This window comes from Lipotes vexillifer, unplaced genomic scaffold (assembly GCF_000442215.2).
Source record: "Lipotes vexillifer unplaced genomic scaffold, Lipotes_vexillifer_v1.1 scaffold1100, whole genome shotgun sequence".
Classification (NCBI taxonomy): Eukaryota; Metazoa; Chordata; class Mammalia; order Artiodactyla; family Lipotidae; genus Lipotes; species Lipotes vexillifer.
This window is the reverse complement of record NW_006777022.1, coordinates 292,223-302,289: the sequence shown is the minus strand read 5'-3', so window position 1 is coordinate 302,289 and position 10,067 is coordinate 292,223.

Here is a 10,067-nt window from a genome sequence, read left to right as displayed (position 1 = left end):
TTCCCTTCCTCCCTCCTTTTTGCTTCACCTTCTCATCTCCTTTCTTCTTGGTGGCTACCACTGCTTGGAATTATGAGATGTCTGCACCAGCAAGCCCCAGGCCGCCTCCGTTCTACTTCTCGGTAGTGGAAGAGCCATGGACTTAAATCCTAGATCATCAAATGTATATAGTACCTGCAAAGTAACAGACACAATCCAGTGAAATCATTTTCAATTAAACAGGACAGCTTCTCCAAGTAAAGGAAAGACACGTGCATTAATATTATTATCAACATTGTAACACAAAGTGCCTATCATGGATCAGGCCCTAAAGGAGACATTTTACAGACATTATCTTTCATTGTCATGCCACTCTTTAAGACAGGCCTGATTATTTCCAGTTAACAATGAGTTACTGAAGCTAAGAGATTAGGCACAAGAAAGAAAGAAAGAGATATTGGCCCTGAAATACCTGGAATGGAATATTTGTTTTGTAATAGAATTAAGATAAAAAACTTTAATATATTTATTTGCAGCTTTGAGGGTGATTGTCATAAAGAAAGAGAAATTTTTGATAATTAAAATATAATTACAACCCCATGAATCACATATTTTGCATATAAAAGCTTGGTATATCTCATCCATCTCATTGCTTAAGAAACTATATTATATATATAGTCCATGAGGGGAAAGGAGACAAGAGATAAGAAGGAGTCATAAAACAAAAGATCCGAAGATTGCAGTAGCTGTGGCAGATGGATGAATTTCTTCCTGTGGAATTTTCCAGTATAACCAAGTGATCTTGGGTCCCAGAGTCAGTGTTTGCTTTTGAAATTGGACTTGGATGAGCTGGAAACTTCTTACATTGTCTCCATCAGCTATTCCTATTGCTATTAATTACCCCTATTATTAATTATTATTAACTGTGCGATTTGAGGGATGTTACTGAAGTTTCTGAGCCTTGTTTCCTTATTATGAAGAAATATAGATAAAAACAATAACAACTTTATAGATTTGATGTAAAGACTAGATATGAATGGACATATAAATGCTTAGCAGAGTGGCTGGCATTAAGTAAGCTCTCAATATATATACAGATATTATTACTGAAGTTTGCCTATAATGGCTTGCCCATGCCAAGAGAAATATATCTTCTCTCTCCATGCAGTGGGTTCTTTCATTTCTTTCAGAAAGGTAAAATCATACAATTCCAAGTTATACTTAGCTATAGATTTGAAATTTCTCCCCTCCAAGCAAATTCAAATCAATGCCTAATATTTTTAAAAAGCAACTATTCTGATAATTAATATCACTGCCTGCCTTTCTATGTCCGTCGCCCTTGACACCTACCATGCCTCCTCCCATTTCCACAGGTTTGCTGTGGTTTTCTGATTATTCAGATATAAAAGTACTTTATTGTTGTTTGTTTTGTTGGCATGGAATTCTCTTTTTTCCAAATAAAATCTTATGCAGAGGGATAATATATAAAATAGACCAATGCAGATCTGCTCTCTTTGAAACGGGATAAGTGCCTGCTCGTTCTTCACCCCCATTTTGATTATTTATGTCTCTGCATTCCAGGGGAACACTGAGATGTTTCCAAAGGAACCTTAGGATTTCACTGAATGTATCTTAAGAACAACTCATCCATATGGATGACATCACAGTTTTAGTTCTCTCCTTCCCGGGTTTGTAGAAACAGTCCTGGCTTAGCTGAGGGTAGAGGGAGGAAGTGGAGACGGGTGAACTTCCATGTGGTCCCCTAGTACCCACATGTAATGCCTGAGAGAAGGTTCCCTGGTCTGGATCACACTGTATCAGGACTCCAAACATCTCTGTGGAACCAGAGCATGTAATTCAGTCACCCATATGTCTCCAAATATTTTAATACTTTGGTAATTTGACATCACCCCAATGGTCCAGCCATACAACCCCCCTTACCAAACATAGAACACATTTCCCATCACCATGCCTTTGTACTCAAGGTTTCCTCCTCCTGGAACAATGCCCATCCTTCCATTTCTGCCTGGCTCTCTGACTCACCCCTCCTCCAAAGCCTTCTCCATGAGCTCCTCCCCAATTCCTAGGGCCAGAATACATCTCTTTTGTGCATTTGTTCATTTTTGCCTCCCCCACATTCTTCTATCTCCCTCACATTCTCATCTTGCCTGGGGCACTGTCTTATACAGAACAGAAGGGGGAAATGCTCACTGCATCAAACTGAATGGATACTGTGTTGATCAGGTCTTGGGTCAGCCGCCTGTGTTTTCCACTTGGAATCACTTCATTAACACTCCCTACAAACTCCAACCAGGGAAGGATCATTTCCAAAGAAAAGCCAAACCTTTTCATTTCTAATTTCCTTCCCTTTGGGTGTCAGACGGAAACTGGGCAAGATATACCATCCAGTTTACTCCTTCGACAGCCTTACTTTTCCTCTTGATCCCGAACTTCAGCTGGAGTCTGTAAAACTTCTTCTTTGAGTGAGACCATTTTCTTCTTGTTCTCAGTAATTGTAATAAACTTTTAACCATCTGTTTGTTCCCTGAAAATCAAGCTAGCTGGTTTGGGTGACTCTTATCTATTCACAATCCAGCAGATTTTTTAAACCCAAGATTTCCTGTGCAAATACATTGTTTTGGATATTTCAAACCTCTTGCCTGAGTGATTGCAGAACTGCTGTTTTAATCAGGGGCAGTGCTCATAGAAACTATTTTAGTGGGACAAATTATATCTACAAACATTTATTGGGAAGTATACTGCATACAATGCTGAGTATTAAGACAAATACAAAAACAAATACCATGTTCTAATTAGGGAGACAGAAACCCTGTCCTCAAGTAGCTAATCAAGTACAAGACAAAAAATGCTGGCACATGACTAACTAGAAACATTCTTCTGTTGTTTATAACCAGCTTGTGTTAGGAATTTATGGCATCTTACAAAGAAACATATAATACGGAAAAAAACATGAAAAAAAGAAAACACGAGTATGAAAGATCAGGGAAATAGAAAACAAGGTTAACTAGTGCCAAGATGGAGGCAAATTTACAGAATATACCCCCTGGAAACTGCAGAAAAGCAATAGCCATCTCTGTTGTGTGCACAAGGATATTCCCAGCGAATTGCACAGTACATGGCACATAGTAGATATTCAATAAACAAAGGATACAATTGGGCACATCTTCCATTTTAGGTTTGGTTGTAGCACCTCTATTAACTACACCAAAACCACATTTGGAGAATCCAAAATTTGAGACCACCTTCTCTGGACCAGACTACATTGAAAAGTTTCAAGCTGGAGACCCTGCTGCCATATCTTTCAAGCTGGGATGAATGTGTCTTGCTTGAAGAAAGAGGCTGGAGGAATATGTTTTATAGTCTTATTGCACTGGTCTAGTGGCTATGACCTTTCTAAAGCATTTCGCTTGGAATGCATAATTATTACATTTTACTTTGATAGATAGGGTTTTCTCTCCATGTTTATGGCTTTCTTCTTCCCAACTGAAGACACCTAGAGAACAAGAAACAGATAGTCTTCATCTTTGCAAATTTCCCTTGTCCTTGAGCATATAGTGCAATACCTTGAATGTAGTAGCCATCTAATAATGACTTAAAAATTTTTTTATTTTGAAAGAGGATTGGTTCAAGATGGCGGAGTAGAAGGACACGTGCTCACTCCCTCTTGCGAGAGCACCAGAATCACAATTAACTGCTGAACAATCGACAGGAAGACACTGGAACTTACTAAAAAAGATACCCCACATCCAAAGACAAAGGAGAAGCCACAATGAGATGGTAGAGGCGGCGCAATCACAATAAAATCAAATCCCATAACTGCTGGGTGGGTGACATGCAAACTGGAGAACACTTATACCACAGAAGTCCACCCACCAGAGTGAAGGTTCTGAGCCCTACATCAGGCTTCCGAACCTGGGGGTCCGGCAACGGGAGGAGGAGTTCCTAGAGAATCAGACTTTGAAGGCTAGCGGGATTTGATTGCAGGACTTCGACAGGATTGGGGGAAACAGACTCCACTCTTGGAGGGCACACACAAAGTAGTGTGCGCGTCGGGACCCAGGGGAAGGAACAGTGACCCCAGGGGAGACTGAACCAGACCTACCTCCTAGTGTTGGAGGTTCTCCTGCAGAGGTGGGGGGTGGCTGTGGCTCAACATGAGGACACGGACACTGGCAGCAGAAGTTCTGGGAAGTAGTCCTAGGCATAAGACCCCCCCAGAGTCCACCATTAGCCCTACCAAAGAGCCCAGGTAGGCTCCAGTGTTGGGTTGCCTCAGGCCAAACAACCAACAGGGAGGGAACCCAGCCCCACCCATCAGCAAACAAGCTGATTAAAGTTTTACTGAGCTCTGCCCACCAGAGCAACACCCAGCTCTACCCACCACCAGTCCCTCCCATCAGGAAACTTGCACAAACCTCTTAGATAGTCTCATCCACCAGAGGGCAGACAGCAGAAGCAAGAAGAACTACAATCCTGCAGCCTGTGGAACAAAAATCGCATTCACAGAAAGATAGACAACGTGAAAAGGCAGAGGGCTATGTACCAGATGAAGGAACAAGATAAAACTCCAGAAAAACAACTAAATGAAATGGAGATAGGCAACCTTCCAGAAAAAGAATTCAGAATAATGAGAGTGAACATGATGCAGGGCCTCAGAAAAAGAATGGAGGCAAAGATCGAGAAGATGCAAGAAATGTTTAACAAAGACCTAGAAGAATTAAAGAACAAACAAACAGAGATGAACAATACAGTAACTGGAATGAAAAATACACTAGAAGGAATCAATAGCAGAATAACTGAGGCAGAACAACAGATTACTGACCTGTAAGACAGAATGGTGGAATTCACTGCCACAGAACAGAATAGAGAAAAAAGAACGAAAAGAAATGAAGACAGCCTAAGAGACCTATGGGACAACGTTAAACGTGACAACATTCGCATTATAGGGGTCCCAGAAGGAGAAGAGAGAGAGAAAGGACCCGAGAAAATATTTGAAGAGAGTATAGTCAAAAACTTCCCTAACATGGGAAAGGATATAGCCACCCAAGTTCAGGAAGCACAGAGAGACCCAGACAGGATAAACCCAAGGAGAAACATGCTGAGACACATAGTAATCAAATTGACAAAAATTAAACACAAAGAAAAATTATTGAAAGCAACAAGGGCAAAATGACAAATAACATATAAGGGAACTCCCATAAGGTTAACAGCTGATTTCTCAGCAGAAACTCTACAAGCCAGAAGGGAGTGGCAGTGATATATTTAAAGTGATGAAAGGGAAGAACCTACCACCCAGCTTAGTCTACCCGGCAAGGATCTCATTCAGATTCGACAGGGAAATCAAAAGCTTTACAGACAAGCAAAAGCTAAGAGAATTCAGCACCACCAAACCAGTTCTACAACAAATGCTAAAGGAACTTCTCTAAGTGGGAAACACAAGAGAAGAAAAGGACCTACAAAAACAAACCCAAAACAATTAAGAAAATGGTAATAGGAACATACATATCGATAATTACCTTAAATGTGAATGGATTAAATGCTCCAACCAAAAGACACAGGCTTGTTGAATGGGGACAAAAACAAGACCCATATATATGCTGTCTACAAGAGACCCACTTCAGACCTAGGGACACATACAGACTGAAAGTGAGGGGATGGAAAAAGATATTCCATGCAAATGGAATTCAAAAGAAAGCTGGCATAGCAATAATCATACCAGATAAAATAGACTTTAAAATAAAGAATGTTACAAGAGACAAGGAATGACACTACTAATGATTGGGGATCAATCCAAGAAGAAGATATAACAATTAAAAATATATATGCACCCAACATAGGAGCACCTCAATACATAAGGTAACTGCTAACAGCTACAAAAGAGGAAATTGACAGTAACACAATAATAGTAGGGGACTTTAACACCTCACTTACACCAATGGACAGATCATCCAAACAGAAAATTAATAGGAAACACAAGCTTTAAATGACACAATAGACCAGATACATTTAATTGATATTTATAGGACATTCCACCCCAAAACAGCAGATTACACTTTCTTCTCAAGTGTGCATGGAACATTCTCCAGGACAGATCACATCTTGGGTCACAAATCAAGCCTCAGTAAATTTAAGAAAATTGAAATCATATCAAGTATCTTTTCTGACCACCACACTATGAGATTAGAAATGAATTACAGGGAAAAAAACGTAAAAAATACAAACACATGGAGGCTAAACAGTACATTACTAAATAATCAAGAGATCATTGAAGAAATCAAAGAGGAAACCAAAAATACCTAGACACAAATGACAACGAAAACACGATGATCCAAAACCTATGGGATGCAACAAAAGCAGTTCTAAGAGGGAAGTTTATAGCAATACAAGCCTACCTCAAGAAACAAGAAAAATCTCAAATAAACAATCTAACCTTACACCTAAAGGAACTGGAGAAAGAAGAACAATCAAAACCCAAAATTAGTAGAAGGAAAGAAATCATAAAGATAAGAGCAGAAATAAATGAAATAGAAACAAAGAAAACGGTAGCACAGGTCAATAAAACTAAAAGCTGGTTCTTTGAGAAGATAAACAAAATTAATAAACCATTAGCCAGGCTCATGAAGAAATAGAGGGAGAGGACTCAAATCAATAAAATTAAATATGAAAAAGGAGAAGTTACAACAGACACCACAGAAATACAAAGCATCCTAAGAGACTACTACAAGCAACTCTATGCCAATAAAATGGACAACCTGGAAGAAATGGACAAATTCTTAGAAAGGTATAAACTTCCAAGACTGAACCAGGGAGAAATGGAAAATATGAGAAGATGAATCACAAGTAATGAAATTGAAACTGTGATTAAAAATCTTCCAACAAACAAAAGTCCAGGACCAGTTGGCTTCACAGGTGAATTCTATCATACATTTACAGAAGAGCTAACACCGTCCTTCTCAAACTCTTCCAAAAAATTGCAGAGGAAGGAACACTCCCAAACTCATTCTACGAGGCCACCATCACCCTGAGACCAAAACCAGACAAAGATACTACCAAAAAAGAAAATTACAGACCAATATCACTGATGAATATAGATGCAAAAATCCTCAACAAAATACTAGCAAACACAATCCAACAACACATTAAAAGGATCATACACCATGATCAAGTGGGATTTATCCCAGGGATGCAAGGATTCTTCAATATATGCAAGTCAATCAATGTGATACACCATATTAACAAACTGAAGTATAAAAACCATATGATCATCTCAATAGATGCAGAAAAAGCTTCTGACAAAATTCAACACCCATCTATGATAAAAACTCTCCAGAAAGTGGGCATAGAGGGAACCTACCTCAACATAATAAAGGCCATATATGACAAACCCACAGCAAACATCATTCTCAATGGTGAAAAACTGAAAGCATTTCCTCTAAGATCAGGAACAAGACAAGGATGTCCACTCTCACTGCTTTATTCAACATAGTTTTGGAAGCCCTAGCCACGGCAATCAGAGAAGAAAAAGAAATAAAAGGAATACAAATTGGAAAAGAAGAAGTAAAACTGTCACTGTCTGCAGATGACCTAATACTATACACAGAGAATCTTAAAGATGCCACCAGAAAACTACTAGAGCTAATCAATGAATTTGGTAAAGTAGCAGGATACAAAATTAATTGACAGAAATCTCTTGCATTCCTTTGCACTAATGATGAAAAATCTGAAAGAGAAACTAAGGAAACACTCCCATTTACCACTGCAACAAAAAGAATAAAATACCTAGGAATAAACTTACCTAGGGAGACAAAAGACCTGTATGCAGAAAACTATAAGACACTGATGAAAGAAATTAAAGATGATACCAACAGATGGAGAGATATACCATGTTCTTGGATTGGAAGAATCAATATTGTGAAAATGACTATACTACCCAAAGCAATCTACAGATTCAATGCAATCCCTATCAAATTACCAATGGTATTTTTTACGGAACTAGAACAAAAAATCTTAAAATTTGTATGGAGACACAAAAGACCCCGAATAGCCAAAGCAGTCTTGAGGGAAAAAAACAGAGCTGGAGGAATTAGACTCTGTGACTTCAGACTACACTACAAAGCTACAGTAATCGAGACAATATGGTACTGGCACAAAAACAGAAATATAGATCAATGCAACAGGATAGAAAGCCCAGAGATAAACCCACACACCTATGGTCAACTAATCTATGACAAACGACGCAAGGATATACAGTGGAGAAAAGACAGTCTCTTCAATAAGTGGTGCTGGGAAAACTGGACAGCTACATGTAAAAGAACGAAATTAGAACACTCTCTAACACCATACACAAAAATAAACTCAAAATGGATTAAAGACCTAAATGTAAGACCAGACACTATAAAACTCTTAGAGGAAAACATAGGAAGAACACTCTTTGACATAAATCACAGCAAGATCTTTTTTGATCCACCTCCTAGAGTAATGGAAATAAAAACAAAAATAAACAAATGGGACCTAATGAAACTTAAAAGCTTTTGCACAGCAAAGGAAACCATAAACAAGACGAAAAGACAACCCTCAGAATGGGAGAAAATATTTGCAAACGAATCAACGGACAAAGGATTAATCTCCAAAATATATAAACAGCTCATGCAGCTCAATATTAAAAAAACAAACAACCCAATCAAAAAATGGGGAGAAGACCTATATAGACATTTCTCCAAAGAAGATAAACAGATGGCCAAGAAGCACATGAAAAGCTGCTCAACATCACTAATTATTAGAGAAATGCAAATCAAAACTACAATGAGGTATCACCTCACACCAGTTAGAATGGGCATCATCAGAAAATCTACAAACAACAAATGCTGGAGAGGGTGTGGAGTAAAGGGAACCCTCTTGCACTGTTGGTGAGAATGTAAATTGCTACAGCTACTATGGAGAACAGTATGGAGGTTTCTTAAAAAACTAAAAATAGAATTACCATATGACCCAGCAATCCCACTACTGGGCATATACCCAGAGAAAACCGTAATTCAAAAAGACACATGCACCCCAATGTTCATCGCAGCACTATTTACAATAGCCAGGACATGGAAGCAACCGAAATGCCCATCAACAGAGGAATGGATAAAGAAGATGTGGTACACATATACAATGGAATATTACTCGGCCATTAAAAGGAACGAAATTGGGTCATTTGTAGAGACGTGGTTGGATCTAGAGTCTGTCATACAGAGTGAAGTCAGTCAGAAAGAGGAAAACAAATATCGTATATTAACACATATATGTGGATCCTAGAAAAATGGTACAGATGAACTGGTTTGCAGGGCAGAAATAGAGACACAGATGTAGAGAACAAACGTATGGACACCAAGGGGGGAAAGTGGCGGGGAGTGGGTGGTGATGCGATGAATTGGGAGATTGGGATTGACATGTATACACTAATATGTATAAAATAGATAACTAATAACCTGCTGTATAAAAAAATAAATTAAATAAAATTGAAAAAATTTTTTTTTTTATTGGCCATCAGCAAGTGCTAACTTGGTTTGAGATGGGGCTCTGCTGTGCAAACACCGATAATTTTCGTTAAAGCCATATTGACAGTTACATATTGACAGCTAGTAGCGTTCAGAAAGCCAGTATAAAGAAAACATAAGTCAGTGTGCACCTGTGCTTCTTATCATTCCATCAAACAGAGTTCTTTGGCAACATGATTCGAGACTTTTGTGATACCAAATTTGGAGTCTGGGTAGAGGAAATTAAGATCAGAGTGTCAGGAGGAAGGGGGATGTGATATAAATGGCAAAGACTGGGCTTCCGTGGTGGCGCAGTGGTTGAGAGTCTGCCTGCCGATGCAGGGGACAAGGGTTCGTGCCCCGGTCCGGGAAGATCCCACACGCCACGGAGCGGCTAGGCCCGTGAGCCGTGGCCACTGAGCCTGCGCGTCCGGAGCCTGTGCTCCGCAACGGGAGAGGCCACAACAGTGAGAGGCCTGCGTACCGCAAAAAAAAAAGAAGAAAGAAAGAAAAAAGAAAAAGAAGGCAAAGACTAAGAGGTGGGTTGCT